This window comes from Heterodontus francisci, chromosome 33 (assembly GCF_036365525.1).
Source record: "Heterodontus francisci isolate sHetFra1 chromosome 33, sHetFra1.hap1, whole genome shotgun sequence".
NCBI lineage: Eukaryota > Metazoa > Chordata > Chondrichthyes > Heterodontiformes > Heterodontidae > Heterodontus > Heterodontus francisci.
In genome coordinates, this window is record NC_090403.1 from 29,148,313 (window position 1) to 29,169,962 (window position 21,650).

Genomic DNA, 21,650 nt, shown 5'->3' on the forward strand with positions numbered 1-21,650 from the left:
TTCATTTCTCCATCTGATCACGTCAAAGTTGGTATTTGTAGGAACTACTTGTAGAAGTTAGGACTTAAAAACTTACTGCAGAACTGGAAAATAAGCAAAAAGGGCCTTGAAATCTTTGAACGGTCAGAATCAGCACATCTCCGATTGCTGATCTATGTCATTTAATGTACAGTAGCTGATCTATTCTGTGTGGTGTTTTTATTCTCAAAGACATTTAAGAAAAAAATATGTAATTTCCAGAAGGAAGCCTCAGGATTTCAGAATTGGGAAGCTTTGCTCTCTGCAAAATGTGCGGGGAAATTGTAAACATGTTCTTTATAAACATGTCTTATCCCACAAATAATGCACAGAGGAGATCCTCCCCCCAACACCCGCCCACAACTAAAAAAATTAGGAGTTCAATTGCTGAACAGCACCTGGAGATTATTTTTAAAATAAAAACTCCATTAATAAAGTGAAAAAATATTCCAGACTTGACATCTATATATTTATTTAAGATGGAATGATTTAAAAAATTACTTTAGATGTTGAGGTTAAATTCAAAGCTTATTTTGAAGACTCCAGAAGTACTATTTCTGAGAGATTTTGAAAAAATATTCATAATAATTCATGAATTCTTTCAAAAGGAATTCAAGGTTCCTCGCGAAGGACTGAACCAAAGGGCAACTGTACTCCTTTCAGCTGAAGATACACATGTGAATTTGTGTTACATTAGGTTAAACACTGCAGACACCTGAAAAAATAGCTTGGAGTAAACACTGAGATATTGCATTGCAGCAGAGTTCACTAGTGGCCCTCAGGAGGCAGGCTGAACTCAGCTTAGCAGCACAGTCAATAATGAATGAGTTACACTTTGATTCCGGTCTAAGGAAAAATTGCAGAGCTGATAATAGAGCAAGGGTTTATTCTGTTCCATATTTCTGCTGCTCGAGTGGGAAAACCAAAATGTAAATTCAGCATAAATGGAGAACCCAGGTCACTGGAAGAGCATCGTGTCTCATTAAAATTTCCTATTGATTTTACTTTTAGCAGAGGAAGCACAATGGGAAGTGACAGATTGTGAAAAATCACGCGTCTTGTGGCATTGCAGAACATAACACATGAGGACCAGAACAGGAGCATTTGTCGTCATTCAATACCACAAATGGTTTATTTTTCATGAACCGTTTGATCCTCTGCTGCAAATTCTATTTAATGTGTTTGTTTTGTAATGCACCATTTTGAAAGGTTTTGTTAAAGTGCAGTTGTTAAATAACATGACGGTTCTCTGTCCTCATTACCTGAGGTTTGTATGATGCTTTACTCCTCCAATACTTGTCATAAACCACTACTGCAACAAGCCACATTTCCTTCTTCCCTCTCCCCTCTTTTCATGGCACTGACTGACAATAAGGTATAGATCCATGGATATGAGAGGCCTCCATGAACCTACCCAAGCGATCATTCTTTATGTGTCAGCCTTGACTGTGTTGGTAGATTATGGGGAGCTTCACGGACTTTATGGGATAGGCATTAATGCATGGGTGGGATCTGAACAAGGGGGAGGCATTAGTGGGATGATGGTGGGATGCTTCGGATGGCCCGTTTTCAACACAAATGCTTCAGTATCATTTTACTTCCCGGTTTTGCATCTCCAATGCGCATGAGCAAGCGGGACGCGCATCCGCATGACACAATTTCATCTCAACTATTTAAAGGGCCACGTGCAAAGCTGGAAGTTGGAGGAGTTGGGTGCAATGTAGGAGAGATAAAAATTACAGATGGAGTCAGGAAGGGCAAAAGCTGCACTCCAATTCAATGAGGTGCCACTTGGTATTTTCCCTGCTTCGCCCAACCCCCCACAACCACCCTGAAATTTTCACTCCACCCCCCTCCCCACTAGTATCACACCTCCATTCATTTCAATGTGTAAATAAAGGCCCCACTGCCAAGCAGCGGAGGGGCTGCACCGAGGCCTCGCCACCACCAGTAAAATGCGACGGGGCCTTCTCAGCATTGGAGGTCGTGGTGGGCCACTTCCGCAAGTATTTTACGGGCCCTCCCGCCACGTTCCCCAATGTCGAGGGGCTGGTAAAATTCAGCCCATTAATCCTGTTTCTTTCTCCACAGATGCTGCCAGCATTTTCTGTTTTTTATATCAGCAAAGGTGATGTGACTGTATGTGACTGGACCTTACCCTTATAATTGACTTTGCCATCAAAGGGTAGAAGAGGCAAGACAATAGGGGTCATCACATGATAGTCCTATTTCTCCATTTTACCTTCCCATTTTAAAGCTGATTTCTTGATATGTTGAGGATAATCTTTGTTGCCTCACTCTCCTCCCATCCGCAAACCCCATTATTGCCATTTTTTCTCTTGGGAACTATTCCAGATGCTTTTATTCTTTTTGGATTTATTGACTCATTTCTATTTTTACACCTGTCCAGCCCAACTAAGTCTGAGGATTCCAAACTGCATACACAAAGCTACAGCTCACAAAACTAATTTCCAATAATAATTAGGACAAAAACTCCAGCATTATGACAGATTTAATAATATGTTCACCTAGAATCTTGTACTCTGCCAATAATAGGTGTTCAGATTACACCTTGTGCCATGTCCCATGGCTGAAGGGCAAGACTGGATGCAGCTCTTGAGAAAATGGCACCTAAAAAAGATGTGATAAAATGGAAAGATAGAATAATATAAATAAAATGAAGTAAAACTTTCCAGTCTGGAATTATTTGAAGATTACTTGAAAGACTGGCAAATGCAAACTGATCTAATGCTCATACACCCTGGTGTGCAATTGGTGTCTAATTGAACATTTAAACATTTGAATTCCTGTTGTTAGTAACTGAGTTGCTGGAAACCAACCAGACAGTGTCATTCCTTGCATTATCCTTTATCTTCCAACCCATGTTACCTCTACACATTCTGTATTCCCTTAAGCAGAATTCCGATTTTCCTTTTCTCAACAACAGCCAAGAAATTTCCCAGAGTTTCTCCCAATCTAATGTTATTATTTCACTGGAAACACAAAGGAAAACTCCATATAAATGCATGAACTAAGTGTCCACTTTACCTTCCAGCAAAGAAATGCCAGTGGAGAAGTGGGAGCAGCTCGGAGGAATTCCCCGGCCATTATTTTCAAATTATGATGTCTGAAATTGCTTTCCACTAACATGACATTTTAGCTGACAGATAGGATAATTCAATTTTATTTAAGATAAAATCTGAAACTGTTGAGGCTTGTACATCATGAACTCAAAATCGCTTTGCATGCAGCAGATTTAGCCATGATTGAAAATCCTCGGAAAGTTTAAGATATGTTATGTTGAGTCATATCAAGTCTACAGCACAGTAACAGGCCATTTGGCCCAACTGGTCTCGCACAGTTTACGCTCCACATGAGCCTCTGCCTATCCCTCTTCATTTAATCCGATCAACATATCCTTCTATTCTTTTCTCCCTCATCTGTTTATCTAGCTTCCTCTTGAATGCGTCTATGCTGCTTGCCATGATTACACCTTGCAGTCGCGCCTTCCACATTCTTGTGTAAAAGATTTTCTCCTGAATTCCCTATCAGATTTATTAATGACTATCTTATATTTATGGCCTCTAGTTTTGATCTCCCTCACATTTTTTCCACATCAACCTCATCAAACATTTCATTGTCTTAAAGACCTCTATCAGATCACCCCTCAACCATCTCTTTGCTGTAGAAAAGAGCCCCAGCCTGTTCATCTTTCCTAATATAAGTGTATTTTCTTTTTCTGGTGTCATCCTGGAGAATCTTCTTTGCACCTTCTTCAATGCCTCGATATTCTTTATCTAGTATGGAGACCCGAACTGTGCACAGTACTCCAAGTGTGGTCTTACCAAGGTTCTAATATGTTTAACATGACTTTCATGCTTTTCAATTCTCTCTCTGAAGAAATGAACCTGCACAAAATTTATGAGTGGATAATTTTACTATGAAAGTACAACTTATACTCAGTTGCTATGTATAGAATTTAAATCTATTGATTAAATGACCTAAATTTTGCGTTCAGTGGGAAAGTGACGGCACTTGCCACTGACCTCGAAGAAAGCTGCCCACAAGATCTAGCAATCTCTGTGGTATGGATTTTCTCTTCCCTGGTGTCAATTTGAATTTGACACCAAGCCACAGGGATCTCCAGGTGTGCAGCAACAGTGATGTCATCAAACAGAATAAGCAGCCAATCACATTGAAGTGCTCTCACAGACAGCAAACCAGGAAGTAAAATGCCCTGAATTTTTCACTTTTAATTAAAAATTTTACAAACAGACAAATAAATGATTGGCACATACACATGGAATTAAGGTAGAAGTTGAAAAATCTGATACAACTTTTAAAAAATTATTCTTTTAAAAATGCGATTTTTTTTATAATAATGGAGAAATTTGACATTCCACAAATGTAGAATTGTTTTTCAGGGACAGTGAGGCTGTTCAGCAGTAACTATGAAATATTCCACTGTTAGAAACCTCATGCAACAAGGTAACTTTTTCAAGAGCGAGAATGATTGTGTAAAAGAGCAAGTTTTCATCAGATCAGTGACTTCAGTCTGGGGGACCTTCAACAGCACACCCTCTGGAGAAGTGTAGAATCACTGACAGAAATTTCTCGATTTTCATATTTAACTGCACATGTCCAAACTCCAGAAGTGGCTGTCAGTTTCAGAGGAATATGACAGCAAACGTGGACAGTTTCATAGTCATTACTACCACAAATTTATCATATTTAACCTTAATTCCACCCTCAATTTTACAGTTGTACACTGCAGCTCAAACTGTACTGTTACATTCTGATTCATTGTCTCATATGACTTGCCAGCAAGTGTTTTGATACATGAATACTGAATGTATTTGCAGCAGTCAAACTAACTATGTGTGTTTTCCATCATGTAACTCAGGTTGGAAACTTCTTCCATTTAGGGACAACATTATCTTGTTTGTTTCTCTGGCCAGAAATTTAACACTGAGGCAGTGGCCCTGCCCACCAGCTAGGGAGATGGGGGTGAACCTGCCTCCACTGGGCCTGGAAGCCACACTTCTACTTTGCATGTCTTAAGCCCTTAATTGGCTTCAGTTGGGGCTTCTGCCCCTCTGAGGCAGGAAGTCCCACCTCCAAGTGCTGGTGGTGAATCAGTCCCAGCAGTGCTACCAGGAGTGGTGGCCACTGTTGGGATTGCACCCAACAAGAAGTGGACCGTGGGCGTTGGCCTCCAAAAAGATAAGTGGGGATCGGGCCTCGCCAGGGCCAATTGGCTAGGCCCCGGCAAGGGGATGGGGGGAGGGGGAGGGGGGGGTGGGGGTCGGAGTGTAGGTCACGGGGTGTTGTTTTAGTGGGGTCAGCTCATGCTGCTGGGGGCCCCCGAGCCTCCAATCCGCAAGGAGGCCACCATGTATTACGAGGCAGTGTCATCAGGTGTCAAATTGCCCGTCTGCAGCTGGTAAAATATGACCAGCGGTGGGAAGAAGCCCCTAAGTGGCAATTAAATGGCCACTTAAGGGCCTCAATTGGTCTAAGGATGGATGAACTGATTGCCACCTCCCCCACTTCTGGTAAAATAGCAGCAGGGCCCTGTAGGCAACAGGCAGTCAAGCCTCCCGCCTCCAATTTTATGCGTACCCTGCCTCCTAGCCCACTCCCACAGGGGGAGTGGGGTGATGGAGGGGGGGGGGGGGGGGTGGAGGGGCTTAAATTCCAGTCTCTGAGTTTTTCTACTTGAAGCTCTGGTTACACCTACAATCAAATCACTTCAATACCAGCCCTAGACCAGATGATGATACAGGGCATGGGATCCTGAATTTTGTTACAGAATTTCTAAATATAATATGTTCTTTTCTCAAAACAAGTCTTTAAACCCTCATATAACTTCCAGATGCCTTGTCCTAAAAATCGATAAGATTTTCAAATGCTGAAGGTAGTTTTCCTTAATATTTTCTTACATAGAATAAAAGAAAGCATTTGATCAATTTTATTCACAGCAATATATTGTTCTCAACAGTTGGATCTAATGAATGGTTTTATCTTGAAGAATGCTGTTTGGAGATTTGCACGGGCAGTGAGTTATCATATTGCCCTTTCAACTCTGAACTTGGCCATGACCCAGGTCTGCCTGATGAGATAAAGGCCTCTTTTTCTTTATTGCCAGTAAGGGTCAAGCACAAATGTATTTGGAATGGTTTCAACTCAGTTCCTTGTGAGCATACACAAAACTACCTTCAATTCATAAGCTCAGTTAGAGAGGCCACGGGGATGCCTGTGTGGGAAGTGGATATGTCACATCAGTGCAACAAAAAGTGCTCTTCCGAGGTGGGAATTCTTGTCTGACATTAGCTGAACTATATCTGAACTTTGAGGGCTTGGTTTTGATATTGGATGCCTGAAATTGGAACTGCCTTATTCCATAGGATTTACCTCTGTCACCTTTATAGCATTAAAAAAAAACAAAAAAAGATGGCAGTTAAAGGTTGTACAAAATAATTTGTACTTTAGTGATTTTCTTTGAGTTGTGTTTAAGAATCTCTAAAATGAGCCATATGAAAATACAGCTGCTCCTGACTTTTATGTAATATTGGCCAGGATTATGGATTAATAACAGAGAAGCTAACAGTGCTTACCATTATCATGGAGTAAGTTGGGCAGCAACTTCTGGCATGCGCAGAAATGCAGTTAAACACAGAAATCCAAAAGTAACTGTCCTCACCGATAGACCAGTATCGAAAGACAACCAATGGTGTGATTTTGGGCCACCTGCCTACTCATTCCCCAATAAAGATGCCAGAAAAAGTTAGGAATAAGTAAATTTTTGTTTGTGTGGTATTGATAATTACTGCCAAACAACCTTGCTAGCCATGAAAATTTAATTTTACAAATGTGGAGTCTCATTCCTTCAGATATTAGTAAGTGTTCGAGATTTTTTTTTAAACTTTCTGTCTCTAAGCTTTCTCTTTCAGTCCTGGATGTCTTTCCCAATCATTATTCCACTTTCTGTACATGATTTAAATCTAATTTATACCTCCTGCTTTATACTTCCTAGTTTAGACTCTGTGGGTGTTGGGACCCTGACATCAGGACCAAGTGGAGGACCTGAGCCTGCACTTGCTGGCAATCTTCCAGGAGTCAGCCTCCTAATTTGCTGCTTCTGCGCTCACCATCTTATTGAAGACAGTGGGTGGGCTTCCAATGCTGCAGGCCCAATCAGAGGGCCAGCAGCTCTGGAGTCTCGCAGCCTCACCAGGAGAGGTGGGCAGGTCAGGGACCACAAAGGTGCCTTAACACAGAGGCCCCCTCTGTCACCTTTATAGCATTAAAAAAAAACAAAAAAAGATGGCAGTTAAAGGTTGTACATAGAAGGTGTGCACTGAAGACTCCCAAAGCTGGTAGGGGCATCAGAATGGAGTGGTAACCCCTCCAGAGGGTGGAAGGTGACTGTGATTGCGGCTTTCATCCACACAGCCCAGTCATTGGGGCATAGAATCTCCAGCTCCAATGGCCCCCTAGCCAGCTGCAGAGATGCCCGCCTCCAATGAGTTGGCGGTCTCCACATGTGGTGGAGTGGGCTGCTCCACCAGTGGGAAAGTTCCAGCGATGCTGCAAAATCACTTATATTTGGGGCCTTAATGACCCAAATTGGCTGCCCGCCTCTGTGGAGCGGGCGGCTGATCATATTACCAGCCCGACCCTGGGAAAGTTCCCTGGCAGCAGGAATGCTTTAGGGAACCATCTGGACATGGCTATTGTCTATTTTCCCCTTCCCACAGCCTCCAATCCCGCCTCCACGGGGCCGGGAAAATCCAGCCCTGCGTGTCTCAGTGAGGATTCTTCAAACTGATTGGTGGAAGAGCCTCTCTGTTTCTTGTCCTTCCCATAGATCCCCTGTAGAGGGTGCCATGTTTGATCAGATGCCTGATTAGAGCAAATAAAACTTTGTGGGCAGCTGTCAGCAAAGTGAACAATGAGTGTCGTTCCTTCACTGCTCACCGCAAAATCTGGGCCAATATTTCAACTGATAAATTGTGGACAATCAGTCAGCTGCATATATGTTCTACATAAAATGTTATCTAGCCCAATTTTGAATTTAAAAAATCAGAATTGATGAATTATTTCAATATACTGTGGAGACATGCAAGCTGTCAAACTAACTTGGCACTGAAATAGTTAAACTGGTCTGATCACCATAACTCACATGTTTTTTGAGTGCTGCAGACAATTGGATGTTGTGGTCAGGAAATTACCTGACACCAAGTGTAATTATAGTTATAAATCTGTCCCAACTATAAAGCAGCCGAAGACATTTTAATGATATAGTCAACAGAAAATATATCCTCACCTTGTACTATCCCTGAGGTCATTTAGCACAATCAATATTTGTCTTTCAGTTATGTTAGATTCCATGTTTTAACACAGACATTTCTAAAGTAGCTTGTTGTGTATAGAATATCGGACATTCATTGAATATTATTAATTATATCGAACAGTTCATCTCTAGTCAAACAGCAGATTGGCTCCCCTCCTCCTTTCCCAAAGGAACAAACTCACTGATGAGCTCCAATTCCATTGCATTAGTCACCGTGTGCAAGTGGCAATTTGTTGTGTGTGAGAGCAGGCAGTGAGTATTGACTATTCAGCTGTGGCAGGTGTCACAGCTGTACTGTTGAAGGCTATCTTGTGTATTTGTATATGCATTCAGAGGGTGGAGACAAGGCGATAGTGGATCAGCCAAAAATGCTGAATGTGTTATTTACAGAATACCCACAGTGCTGCACAGAAATCTTGCAAACGGAATGATTCTCTCTAATTTTTATTTGAATTCATTTCCAAAATATGCCAAATATTCCAACTCAGCCCAATCCTATTCTTACCCAATATCCAGACACATCAACTTTTCACAGGGGTCATTGGCTAGCGACGAAAAGTGGGAACTTTACCATTCCCGGAGCACTGAGGCCAATTGTTGTATCCCAATTGCTGGCCAGCTGAGATCAGCCAACTCACAATTGGATTACTTTTCTGCATGTAAAGAATGTCAATTGCCATGTTAAATCCCCAGTATTTTACGCTTGACTAATTGAATAGGTTGTTCTGATGTAGAGATATTGTACACGCTGTAACAGCCTGCTGTGTGCCTTTCTTTAATTAACTCTTACAAAATATGTCAGCATGTACTATCCTCAAGCTACTGGAATAAAAAATGAAAGGTTGGTTAGCCTTCATATAACAATGAATATAGTTCAAGCCTCTTATTGGTGCCCATCGAGCAGGCTTATCCAATGTGTGCCCAACCTGAAAATCAGACCCATGGTGGCCAGAGCATTTTCCCTCCTCCTATCTTGAATACTGGCAAATAAGACAAGTAATAATCTATTTATATGTTTTTTCTCTCCCCCTCCTGATGCAGGGTGAAATGATTAATGAATCCTTTTACATGCTCATTTTACATTTACTACAGGAATCAGCAGAAAGGATCAAGAGCTGGGCAATCACAGCAAGCTGGAAGGGCTATCACAGCACTGTTTAATGGATTCATAGTGTGGCCTCTTCTGTGCAGCACCTCAGTCTTCAAAAATCAAAGAGCATAGCACCGTGATTCTTGCCGTGTGCTGGCTCTCAGCAAACATGTGTGAACAGGCTGAAGAAATGTGATGACAGGCACGTGTTTGTTGCATTTCAGTTCCACGAGAAAAAAAATTGTCATTCTGGGAAAAAGGCTCGATGAGTGACAGACTTGAACTGTATTTTCATGACAGGAATTTATTGGCGGGTGTATTTTTTAGGGGGGGGGGAATTCCAGGTAAGATACAGATAATGTTTGGCCGCAAAATGATTTTTTTCCTTGTCTCAGTTCTTCTGAACAAGCAGGTTTTGTATCAATTTCTTCAGCTGGCTTTGGGGTTTGCTTTTCAGACAAACCAATCAAAATAAAATCAGTAAAACCCTTAAGTATTCTCTCCCCCAGCCCTCCTGGCTGCTGGGATATGGTTCCAAACCCACCATCAGCGCTTCATTACCTTGTGTAAGTGCTTTCTTTTTCACAGCCTTCCTTTGTCACAATACTTCTGCAGCTGTCGATCTGTTCAACTGCTTCCTCATTGCCACCTTTGATGCCATTGTCCCCAATAAAATCTGTACTGATCCCATCCCACTTGTTTCCATTGATATAATTTTCATCCTCATTCCCTCAAATCTAAAAGATGCAACTGTTTTAGTCATCTATCCCCAAATCTGGCTGGACCACATCACTCTGCTCTGCCTGCCCAAGAACCCAGAATTATCCTAAAGAGCAAAGATAACTAAGAGTTTTTTTTCTCTACTAACAACTTTCTCCTTAAACCCCTGTCCCTGCTTCACCATTCCTCATCTTCACCACCCATAATTGCGAGCTCATGAACTGAAACTCTACCTCACCTTCCCTGTTAAATACATATCAATTGTGTTTAATTATATGCAGGTGTAAGGCATTCATTGGGAGTTCACTTGAGCACATATAAGGAGACATTTATTGAAACTGTGGTTTGGTTGAGTTAGGAGGCGTATGCTTGTAATGTTTAACTCTGTAAATAAATGTTAGACTGTGTAAAGATTGGTTTCAGTACTATCCTCCACTGACTGGCATTCAGTTCAGTTTTGATGAAGGGTCATCGATCTGAAACGTTAACTCTGTTTCTCTCTCCACTGATGCTGCCGGAGCTGCTGAGTATTTCCAGCATTTTCTGATTTTATTTCAGGTACAGAATTATCCCCAAACTGTTTTTTAAAAACAGCTTAAAAAGGAACTCATGCGACATTTCCATTTCCAAACTAGTCATCCTGTGGTCCCTCCCAGCCAGATTATAAGGGAGTAACCTACTCTCAGGAACTGACAGGATCAGTTCTATCACCCAAATTATTTTTCATTGACTTTATAATCAGATGGGTCTGGAGTATCTGAACTACTGTAACGATAATGGAATACAAAAATGCACTGGTTAAACCACACTGTGATTAATTCAATTAAAGAACAGAGATACATTGAAAGCATACAGAGAAGAGCAACAAGGGTAATTCAAAGTGTAAAAGGTTTGAGCTATAAGAAAACATTAGGGAAGCTCAAGTCAAGAGAGAAGGTTAGGCGGTGCCTCATTGAGATACATAAAATATTATTAAATAGAGCAAATAAGGTAAACCTGGAATGTTATTTCAAAGTACAAGAGAGATGAGCTTGATGGGCCAAATGGCCTTTTAACTTGTCTTAACCATACCCCCACAGATCTATATGTTAAACAATTCTAAATAAAAATAAGTTTCTAAAGCATTACTTGAACTCTGCCTGACTTCACCTTTTCCTCATTTTCTCACTTTCTCTCTTCACTCTTTTTCCCTACTCACTGCTTTAACTTTTATCATATATTATGTATTTCCCACATATCCTATTTTATCATTTATTTTTCTTTTTTGATCTTATTTGTTTGAAGTTTAACTATGCTCACTGTAATTGGCGTAAAACTAGTTCTACAGGCCACTTCTTGGCCCCTCAGTTCATCTGCCGCTGAAACCCTCAACCATGCCTTTGTTACTTCTGGACTAGACTTTTCCAGTGTTCTGCCTGGCCTTCCACCTTGCATCCTCTGTAAACCTGGGCTGATCCAAAACTCTGCTGCTTGTATCCTAACTTACACCAAGTCCTGTTCACCCATCACTTCTGTGCTAACTGATGTTGGCTCTTGGTCTGGCAATGCCTAGATTTAAAAATTCTCATCCTAATTTTCAAATCCCTCCATGGCCTCACCTTTCCTGACTTCTGTAACCACTTCAGTCCCCACAATCCTCTGAGATATTTGCGCTCTTCTAATTCTGGCCTCTTGTGGATCCCCGATTTTAATCCCTCCACCATTGATGGCCATGCTTCAGCTACCTAGGCCCTAAGCTCTGGAATTCCCTCCCTAAACCGCTCTGTCTCCCTACCTCTCTCCTCCTTTAAAACACCATTTGTGAACCCTTCATCTGACCAAGCTTTCAGTCACCTGTCCTAATATCTTCTTCTGTGGCTCAGTGTCAAATTTTGTTTGATTAGGCTCCTGTGAAGCATCTTGGGACATTTGACTATATTAAAAGTGCTATATAAATGCAAGTATGCAAGTTGTTGTTGAATACCTTGTATCATTGGTGAGATGATAACAAACTATAATGTGACCTTCAGTCAAAAATTACACAGCTTGAAACAACCCAGTACCTTGATCAGGGAGTTGGATAGTAATTAAGTCTAGTCAATGGCACTCAAAGAGTTAAAAACAAGCCTTCATATATTGCTATAATAAACAAGTAAATTTAAGGCACTTTCAATCATAGAGTTCTGCTGACATTCACAAAGTGCTTGAGATTTGCTCTTGTGGTTTATGACACCATCTAAGTTATTTGAATTCTTGCCTGTCATTCACTGACAACCATCTATTATTCTATATTTGTGTCGCACTTTTATCATTTATCATATTGATGTTACGTCATTACCTCCATTCACTTCTTCAAGCTACACTTTACTATGATATCATGCAACTCTCGACTAAAGGTTGAGAGTTTCTGTCAGTTGTCCTGTTTTAATCAGGATGGCTCAATATTCAATGTAATATCAGATTTCCAAAGTATGGACAATCAGCTAATTCTTGATTCTCATACTCGCACCTTAAGCAACAGCTCAAATTCTACATGTGTAGAACATTGCAAGGTGAGTAATATGAAGTATAAAGTACTATCTACATATGTAAGTGATGGGCAGGAAACGACTAGCTGCTCCATCTAGCATGCCCCACACTTGTGATACTTGGGGCATCGTGACTAGATACTTCTTATTCTCTCTACCAAGCCATGCAATCTTCTGGGAGAAAAAACCCCAGAATGAATCCAGGGCTAATAGAGTCATAGGGTTATACAGCACAGAAACAGGCCCTTCGGCCCATCGTGTTTGTGCAGGCCAACAAGCACCTAACTATTCTAATCCCATTTTCCAGCACTTGGCCTGTAGCCTTGTATGCTATGGCGTTTCAAGTGCTCATCTAAATACTTCTTAAATGTTGTGAGGGTTCCTGCCTCTACCACCTCTTCAGGTAGTGCATTCCAGATTCCAACCACCCTCTGGGTGAAAAAAAATTTCCTCAAATCCCCTCTAAACCTCCTGCACCTTACCTTAAATCTATGCCCCCTGGTTATTGACCCCTCCGCTAAGTGAAAAAGTTTTTTCCTATCTAACCTATCAATGCCCCTCATAATTTTGTATACCTCAATCAAATCTCCCCTCAGCCTTCTCTGCTCTAAGGAAAACAATCCCAGCCTATCCAGTCTCTCTTCATAGCTGAAATGCTCCAGCCCAGATGGTGACTCTCCTCTGCACCCTCTCCAGTGCAATCACATCCTTCCTATCGTGTGGTGCCCAGCACTGTACACACTACTCCAGCTGTGGCCTAACTAGCATTTTATACAGCTCCATCATAACCTCCTAGCACTTATATTCTGTGCCTCGACTAATAAAGGTAAGTATCCCATATGCCTTCTTAACCACCTTATCTACCTGTGCTGCTGCCTTCAGTGATCTATGGACAAGTACACCAATGTCCCTCTGACCCTCTGTACTTCCTAGGGTCCTACCATCCATTGTATATTCCCATGCCTTGTTAGTCCTCCCAAAATGCATCACCTCACACTTCTCAGGATTAAATTCCATTTGCCACAGCTCCGCCCATCTTACCAGCCCATCTATATCGTCCTGTAATCTAAGGCTTTCTTCCTCACTATTGATGACACCGCCAATTTTTGTGTCATCTGCGAACTTACTGATCATACGTCCTATATGAATCATTAATGTACACTACAAACAGCAAGGGTCCCAGCACCGATCCCTGCGGTACACCACTGGTCACAAGCTTTCACTCACAAAAACAACCCTCGACCATTAATTACCCTCTTCCTCCTGCCACTAAGCCAATTTTGGATCCAAATTGCCCTGGATCCCATTGGCTCTTACCTTTTTGACCAATCTCCCATGCGGGCCCTTATCAAAAGCCTTACTGAAGTCCATGTAGACTACATCAACTGCTTTACCCTCATCTACACATCTCGTCACCGCCTCAAAAAATTTAATCAAGTTAGTTAGACATGATCTCCCCTGACAAAGCTATGCTGGCTATCCCTGATTAATTCCTGCCTCTCCAAGTGGAGATTAATCCTGTCCCTCAGAATTCTTTCCAATAGTTTCTCAACCACTGATGAAATAAAGGAAAAAAATGAAGGAAATTTCCTCTCCAATACCCTTAGGCAATTGAGCCAAGTCTAAGATACCATAATGACTCAACTGGATAGAATCATAGAACGTTTAAGGCACAGAAAGAGGCCACTTGGCCTATTAACCTATCCACCTATTCTTATCCCACCTTCCAGCATTTCATCTGTAGCCCTGCAGCTTATGGCATTTGAGGTGCAGATCCAGACTCCTTTTGAATGAGTTGAGCGTGAGGAACAAAACCACAGAAAATAAAACGCAATGTTTAGAATAGTCTGTTTTTATCAGCATTTCTCTAAAACAGTTTATTCACATGGAATATAACACAAATGGAAAAGTGACAGAAAATCATGGCCACTGTAGCGGTGGTTTCAGATAAACGGCGAAACACTTCAAATTCTGAATCTTTTCCATAATGATTTATGAAGAAGATTTTAATGTAGTCATGAAGATATGAAGCTGCTATAAATTATTACATAAACAGAAAACTCAGCGCTATGAAAGGTTCTGCCATCCTTACAATTCAGTCATGTTTCATGGGACTCTTAAAGAGAAGCGATCGTATGCACCAATGACTAAAGCAAATATGGAGAGGGTAAAAGCATCTGGTATCCTTGACCAGCACAGTTTGTCAGCACTTTCTTTATTGTTTAGTCTAACATTCGATTTTATATTACTCACAGAGGAGAGATGATTTGGATGACTTTCACCTGAAACAGTGAACATTAAATATTCTCCAAGGACAGCAGTGATCCACAGAAAGAAGATCATATGGGTGATTCCATTTCATTAAAAGTCAGTGTGTGGGGGTCACTCCTCCTTCAGCATTTGGTGATGGATTCTCTTGCCATGTATTTCCTTCGGTATAGGACATTGAAGGGTGATCTGATCGAGATGTTTAAATTGTTAAAAGGATTTGATAGGGTAGATAAAGGAAAACTATTTTCTCCAGTGCGGGAAGCAGGAACCAGGGGCGATAATAGAAACATAGGAACATATCTTAAATATAAATAGTACATGTTATCAGGCCAGGCAACATCTACAGAAGAAATCTTCAAATTAGAGCAAAGACATTCAGGAACAAAATCAGGAAACACATTTTGATACAAAGGGTATTAAAAATTTGGAACACTCCCCCGCAAAAATGCTGTGGATGTTGGGGAACAATTTGAGCTTTCTGGAATGAGATCAATAGATTTATGTCAATAAAGGGTATCATAGGATATGAAGCCAAGGCAGGAAAAAGGAGTTGTGATGCCGAAAAGCCATTATCTAATTGAATGCTGGAACAGGCTGTGAGTTGCTTGTTTTTGGCATCGGCGCCTGTTGCTAAGCTGCTGTAGTCACTGTTCATTGTGGTAGTGCATGCCAGTCCACAGGATATGTCACTATTCCCCTCTTTTGCCAGCTAGTGGCTCCCAGGTCTGATAGTCGGTGTTTAGGGCCTTCATGTCATGCTTGCAAGCATCCTTCGGGTGCCTGTTATGATCAGGTGAGAAGGGATCGACGGGGTTCCCTCTCAGCCTTTGCCTGGTTTAACTGTAACAGGGTTTAATTTGAAAACACCATGTTTTTAGATCCCCCTCAGTGAATCCTTGCTCATTGTTCCAATTGTAAGGCAAAGAAATCAAACAGGTTTCCTTAGATTTAAACAAGAAAGGTAGAAGTTTATTAATCTTAAACTCTATTCCGGTTAATGACTACGAACTAGCATGCACACGCGATAAACACACACGCAGATAGAGACAGAAAAAGTAGAAAAGAATAAAGGGGAACAGTTTGAGGCAATCTGGTAGTTACAGTCCTTTAAGTTCAATGTGTAGTCTTTGGTTGCCAGTAAGTCTTGCAATTCGTTGGGGCCCAGTTCATGCTTCAACTTGTTCAGATGTAGGAGTCTTTACTCTCTTGAGGTTTACGTGTACTCCGTGGGTCCGATGCCTTGGGAAAAAGTGAGAGAGAGGGAGAGGCTTCCTTGTTCCAGCCTCAGTTGCACACTGCTTTCTGAATTCAAACTGTTCAGTGGCTAGTTCAAAAAATCTGGACCAGCCAGTTAGTCATATGACCAGTTGGTTTAACCAGTCCTGGCTTTGTGGATTGTATCATCTTAGCAGAGCCTGGAATGAGTTTCCTTACACCTTCAATGTCTGGTGATCAAAATCCATTTGGGTTAACTGGAGCAGGGAATTGTCTCCACTGTCAGCATCTCTTACTATGCAAATTTCCTTCCAGCCCAGTGTCTGATGATCTTCAAACAAGTCATTTCTTCACTCCAGCAACAGTTTAAAATCAATGTTCATTTAACAAAATTAATATGCCTCATTCTTGGCAAGTGGGGGGTCTGCATGACAGCACCCCACTGGTCATCTGGCCCTGGCTACCTCACCATACAGAAGGTCCTTGAGTATGCGACTGGCTGCCATCCTACAGACGTGTCTGATCCACTGAAGCCACCTCTGTTTAGTGCCAACACACTTGAGAGCTCTGCCTTTGAGAGGACTGCTGCATTTGTGATTTTGTCCTGCCAGGATTTACCTATAATGCGCCACAGACAGTGAAGATGGAAATTATTGAGCTGATTTTCTTGGTAGCTGTAAGCTGCCCATGTTTCACAGCCATACAGCAAGGTTCTGAGAACACAGGCCTTATAAACCATCAGCCTGTTCCTGTGGCAGCTGCTTTCCCTATGTGTGTATCGAGCTCTGCATCAAGGCACAGATTGTCACCATGGACCCAAGGTAGCAGAATTTGCTAACCCCTTCCAGTGGGATGTTATTTAGTGTGATCAGGCAAGGAGATGCAACACCTTGTCCCAAGATCACAGTTTTCCTGATGTTTATAGTCAAGGAAAACAAATTATAAGCATGGGAGAAACAGACCTTGAGTCTTTGTAGGTGAGTTTCCGTGTGAGCAACCAGCGTAGCATCATGAGTTAGATGACGAACCCTCATCACTGGGGCTCGAGAATGCCATAGACCACCTAGCGAACAGAAGGGCACCCGGCAAGGATGGAATTCCAGCCAAACTGCTCAAGCACCGCAAGGAGTAATTCAGGCAAATAGCATAGATGTATTTAAGGGGAATCTTGATAAGCATATGAGGGAGAAAGGGATAGAAAGGTATGCTGATAGAGTTAGATGAAGAGGAATGGGAGGAGACTCATGTGGCAGAGCATCAAATTTCAGATGCTATCAACCAAATTAATGAACTGTCAAAGTGAATAAATTATAGTAATATATAATGCCTACATAGTTACAGTAGATTTTAAACAATACTAATCACAATCTCAATGCTAAACTATTATAATTCCCCTTTATGCACATGGTTATTCTTTTTTTCATATAGTCTTATCATCTGCAAGATACAACTTCCCCGATCTCTCCCTTAGAAAGTTCAGTGATATTAATGGTCCATGCACACAAGTACTCTCCAACAGTTAATGATTTTGAATAACAGTCAGATAAATTCTAAATTGGCTGCCAATCATGCACATAACTGTGTAAATTACACAGTTTCTGCTTAGTGTGTGGCTCGTCTGAAGCTTTGGAGACAACTAAATAAATGTTCACAACATTTTCATGGAGTTAGCGTAAGCAGATAATTTTGAATTCAGCTGGTATTTTTAGCTCCCAAGCTAAAACTAGACAGAAAGGCATTGTTTTTGTCATGGTCTTATTTTGAAATAGGTCTCTTGAAATGTAGTGTTAATGTAGCAAGTCAAACCTCATAGGTCAAAAAGATGGAATCTTTTCTTGAAATCAATGGAATGAAAAGTGGGCAGGTTCTATAAAGTACAGGGGAATCACTCTGCGAGATTACTGTCCAGGTAGTGAAGATGAAATTCTACCACATAGAGGGATACCACAGGAGGGCTACAAGGCTTATTGTTGTACTTAGTGGACTAAGTTATGAGGAAAGGTTGGCTACTTTCAGACTACTCTTGAGAAGAGGAAGATAAAGCTTGATAAAGGTCTTTAAAACTTTCAGAGGTCTGGAAAAATTAGATCGAGGCATGTTCCTTTGTTGAACTGGAGGACTGGGGGCACAGTATTGATGTGAAAGAAAATAAGAGGTTTAGTCAACATTTTTTCAGTCAGAGGGTGTTTGAAATGTGAAAGAAATTAACAGTGAGATTAGTGAAACAGAAAGCATGGCATCTTTTAAAAACAGACTCGGTGAATTCCTGCCAATTAATAAGATTCACAGCTGTTACTTCTGGAATTATAAGATACTTGAGGGAAGATTTGGAGGAGTAGGTTAAATAGACCTATGATCTCCAAAACATTACTGCTAGTATCATCAACAGTGAATATCCAAGCTTTGAAACTCAATTTGGTTCCATTAGAAAAGAGAGAACATGTTTCAAGTCATTGAAAAAGCAAAGAAATATTGATGACAAATGTAAGCAGGCCAGTTAAATTGGAGTGTGAGCAGAGAACTAAAGGGCAGGTATATAAAATTATTAAGTCTCAAACAAACTTGAGATTAAGGTATTCCTTAATCATGTCTGCATTTGTCAAAATGGACTCCCAGCTAAAGTAATTAAAGCTCCATCTCTCAGTCTACAAGATCACCATTCAAACATTGAATCTCCATAAACATCACATCAGATCCAACACATCACAACTGCAAGGCAGTATTAGCCCCGTCCTGTGAATGGGTCAATAAGCATTGTTTTGTCATCTATTCCCTAAACATATCGAGTCAGCTGCTCTGATGGCTCAGTGAGCTTATCCAGTAAGGCATGCAGAGCATAAGGTCCACTTTGATCTCTAGTTTGTTACTTTAACTGATCTCAGTAGGAGTGATTGTACAAACACTGCAATTGGCTTCAGTGCCCCCGAGATGGGAAGGAAAACAATGCGAACAGGGTTTCCGCTAATTATTGCCATCCAGCAATCCTGCTGAAAGTTGTCTATGGAAATCATTGAGGATAGGATTGGACTCGGCTGTAATGCACCCAAGATCAAATAGGCTGCGGCACCCTCTGCCACACTCTCATCAACAATAGGAGAGGTGTCAAAGGGCAACTGGTGCCTTTAGCACCATCTGTGTGACTGGTACATTCCATATTTTGGGGGAAAGAAAGGAGGGAAGGTCAGAAAAACTGGCAAGGAAAATAAAAGTAACCAATCAATATATATCTTTCATCAACAAAACTAAGGGAGTACTGCGATGAATCTCAATTCCATCTGATTAGAAGTCAAACCTAGTTTCTTAACTCTAATAAATTCATCAGTGGTGGCACATTTAGAACAATGGGGTAGAAATTTCTTTGCATTTTGCAGAAATTTTGAGTGCAAAATTGCCATTCTACTTACAAATTTTGCAGTGGGTCATTCCATGCCAAAAGTGCATATTCTGCGCCAAAAGTGGTCACTGTCATTTTATTGCAAAAGATGCACTTTGGACATCCCTTGATATCTTCTTTGGGCCTCCTTATCTCGAGAGACAATGGCTCATGAAAATATGTAAATTGGCATTCTGCACTTGTTTTCGGACCCCTTTTGGAAAATGGCAGCTGTTGGCATTTCACTGGCTCATTCTTAATCACCTCCACCCGACCCCAGAAAAAAACATGGAATGAACTCTCAGGAAGCAAGCAATATAGCAATATTTAAAAGGATCTTCCATTGAGATACGCCTCTTGAAAGTCATTTCAGGCCACTGGTGATTTTTGGAGCCAGGCTTTGGCCAGGTTTTAGCAGTTTTTGAGCAGGCAGAGTCTGCAGAAAGCAGACATTTGGCAGCACCTGCATTGTTTGACTTAATCGTCTGGGATTACCATTAAGGTTGCCACAGCAGCAGCAACAACACCAGCAAGCACAGCAGCAAAGATCTTGTGAGGGGATGAAGGGGATTCAAAGAAGACAACCAAGGAGCCAACTGCCAAGCAGATGTGTCTTTGCAACAGGACGTTGCACCTCAACATGTCAGAGCAGCAGCATGTAACGAGGCTACGCTTCAGCAGGCAGTCACTGACCTATATCATCTGGTGCAGCAGGAACTGATGCCAGACACCAGAGCGCACACAGCTCTGCTTGTTGCTGTGAAGATGATAGCGGCTCTTATCTTCTATGCCACAGGCTCATTCCAGACTGCAACAGGTGACATCAGCAACAGCAGTGTTTGCTGTCCACATGGCCATGGATGCCATCTGCAAGGAGAGAGTAATACATCAGCCTGGGTTTTGCGGTCAGCAGTGAAAGGACAGTGCTTGCCACTGACCTCAAAGAAAACTTTCTATAAAAATTTTACGGCTTTGGAACGTCAATTTCCCTTATTCTGGCATGACTTTTAATCTATCTAGGGGGGATCTGTGGCGAAACTGAAGTCACCGATCAGGCTGAACAGCCAATCAGATTGAAGAATTCTCACAGACAGCAAAACAGGAAGTACGAAACACAGATTATAGTTTGTAACAGCCTTTGACTCGCGCATGTGTTAGACTTCTTGGTCTGTGTTTCAAGGTTGGTCAGGTGGATCACCAACAGCGAAGCCCGGGTATGGGCCTGACGCTCCAGCACCATCCATTTTCAGGGCTAATTAATTCGGCAGCGGAGATGGTAGTGTAGTGGTAATTTCCCTAAATTAGTAATCCATAGGCCCAGACTAATGCCCTGGGGACATGGGTTCAAATCTCACCATGGCAGCTGGTGGAATTTAAATTCAATTAAATAATTAAACATGTAATTAATTAATAAAAATCTGGAATTGAAAGCTAGTCTCAGTAATGCTTCCATGACCCATAAAATTATCATTGAATGTTGTCAAAACCTATCTGGTTCACTAATGTCCTTTAGAGAAAGAAATCTGCTGTCCTTACCTAGTCTGGCCTGCATGTGACTTCAGACCCACAGCAATGTGGTTGACTCCTAACAGCCCTCTGAAATGGCCTAACAAACCATTCATGTCAAGGACAATTAGGGATGGGCAACAAATGCTGGCCTTACCAGCAATGCCCACATCCTATGAAAGAATAAAAAAATATAATTCACTATTTAATAATTTTACAGAAAGAGAAATAATGATTGGGCCATACTCATGGGATTAAGGTCGAAGCTGAAATATATTAAACTTAAAAAAAATTATTTCAAAAATCACATAATTGTTTGCCACTAACAGGATGCTGCCATCAAGCCAAAAAGACATCCTGCCTGTCACACAAATGAGTAATATGATATATGATTTTCAATGCCAGTGTGATGCTAGGTATACAGGCCTTACGTCCCATAGACTGGCAGATCGTATCAAACAACATGTCCCTTCTGCTGTTCACAACGGGCAAGGTACAGGCTGTAGCCAACCACCCCGTGCTTGCAAAACTCAAAACACTGTGTTCAACGTTAGCTGTGATTCCACGATTGGTCAACATTTATTGATTTGTTAA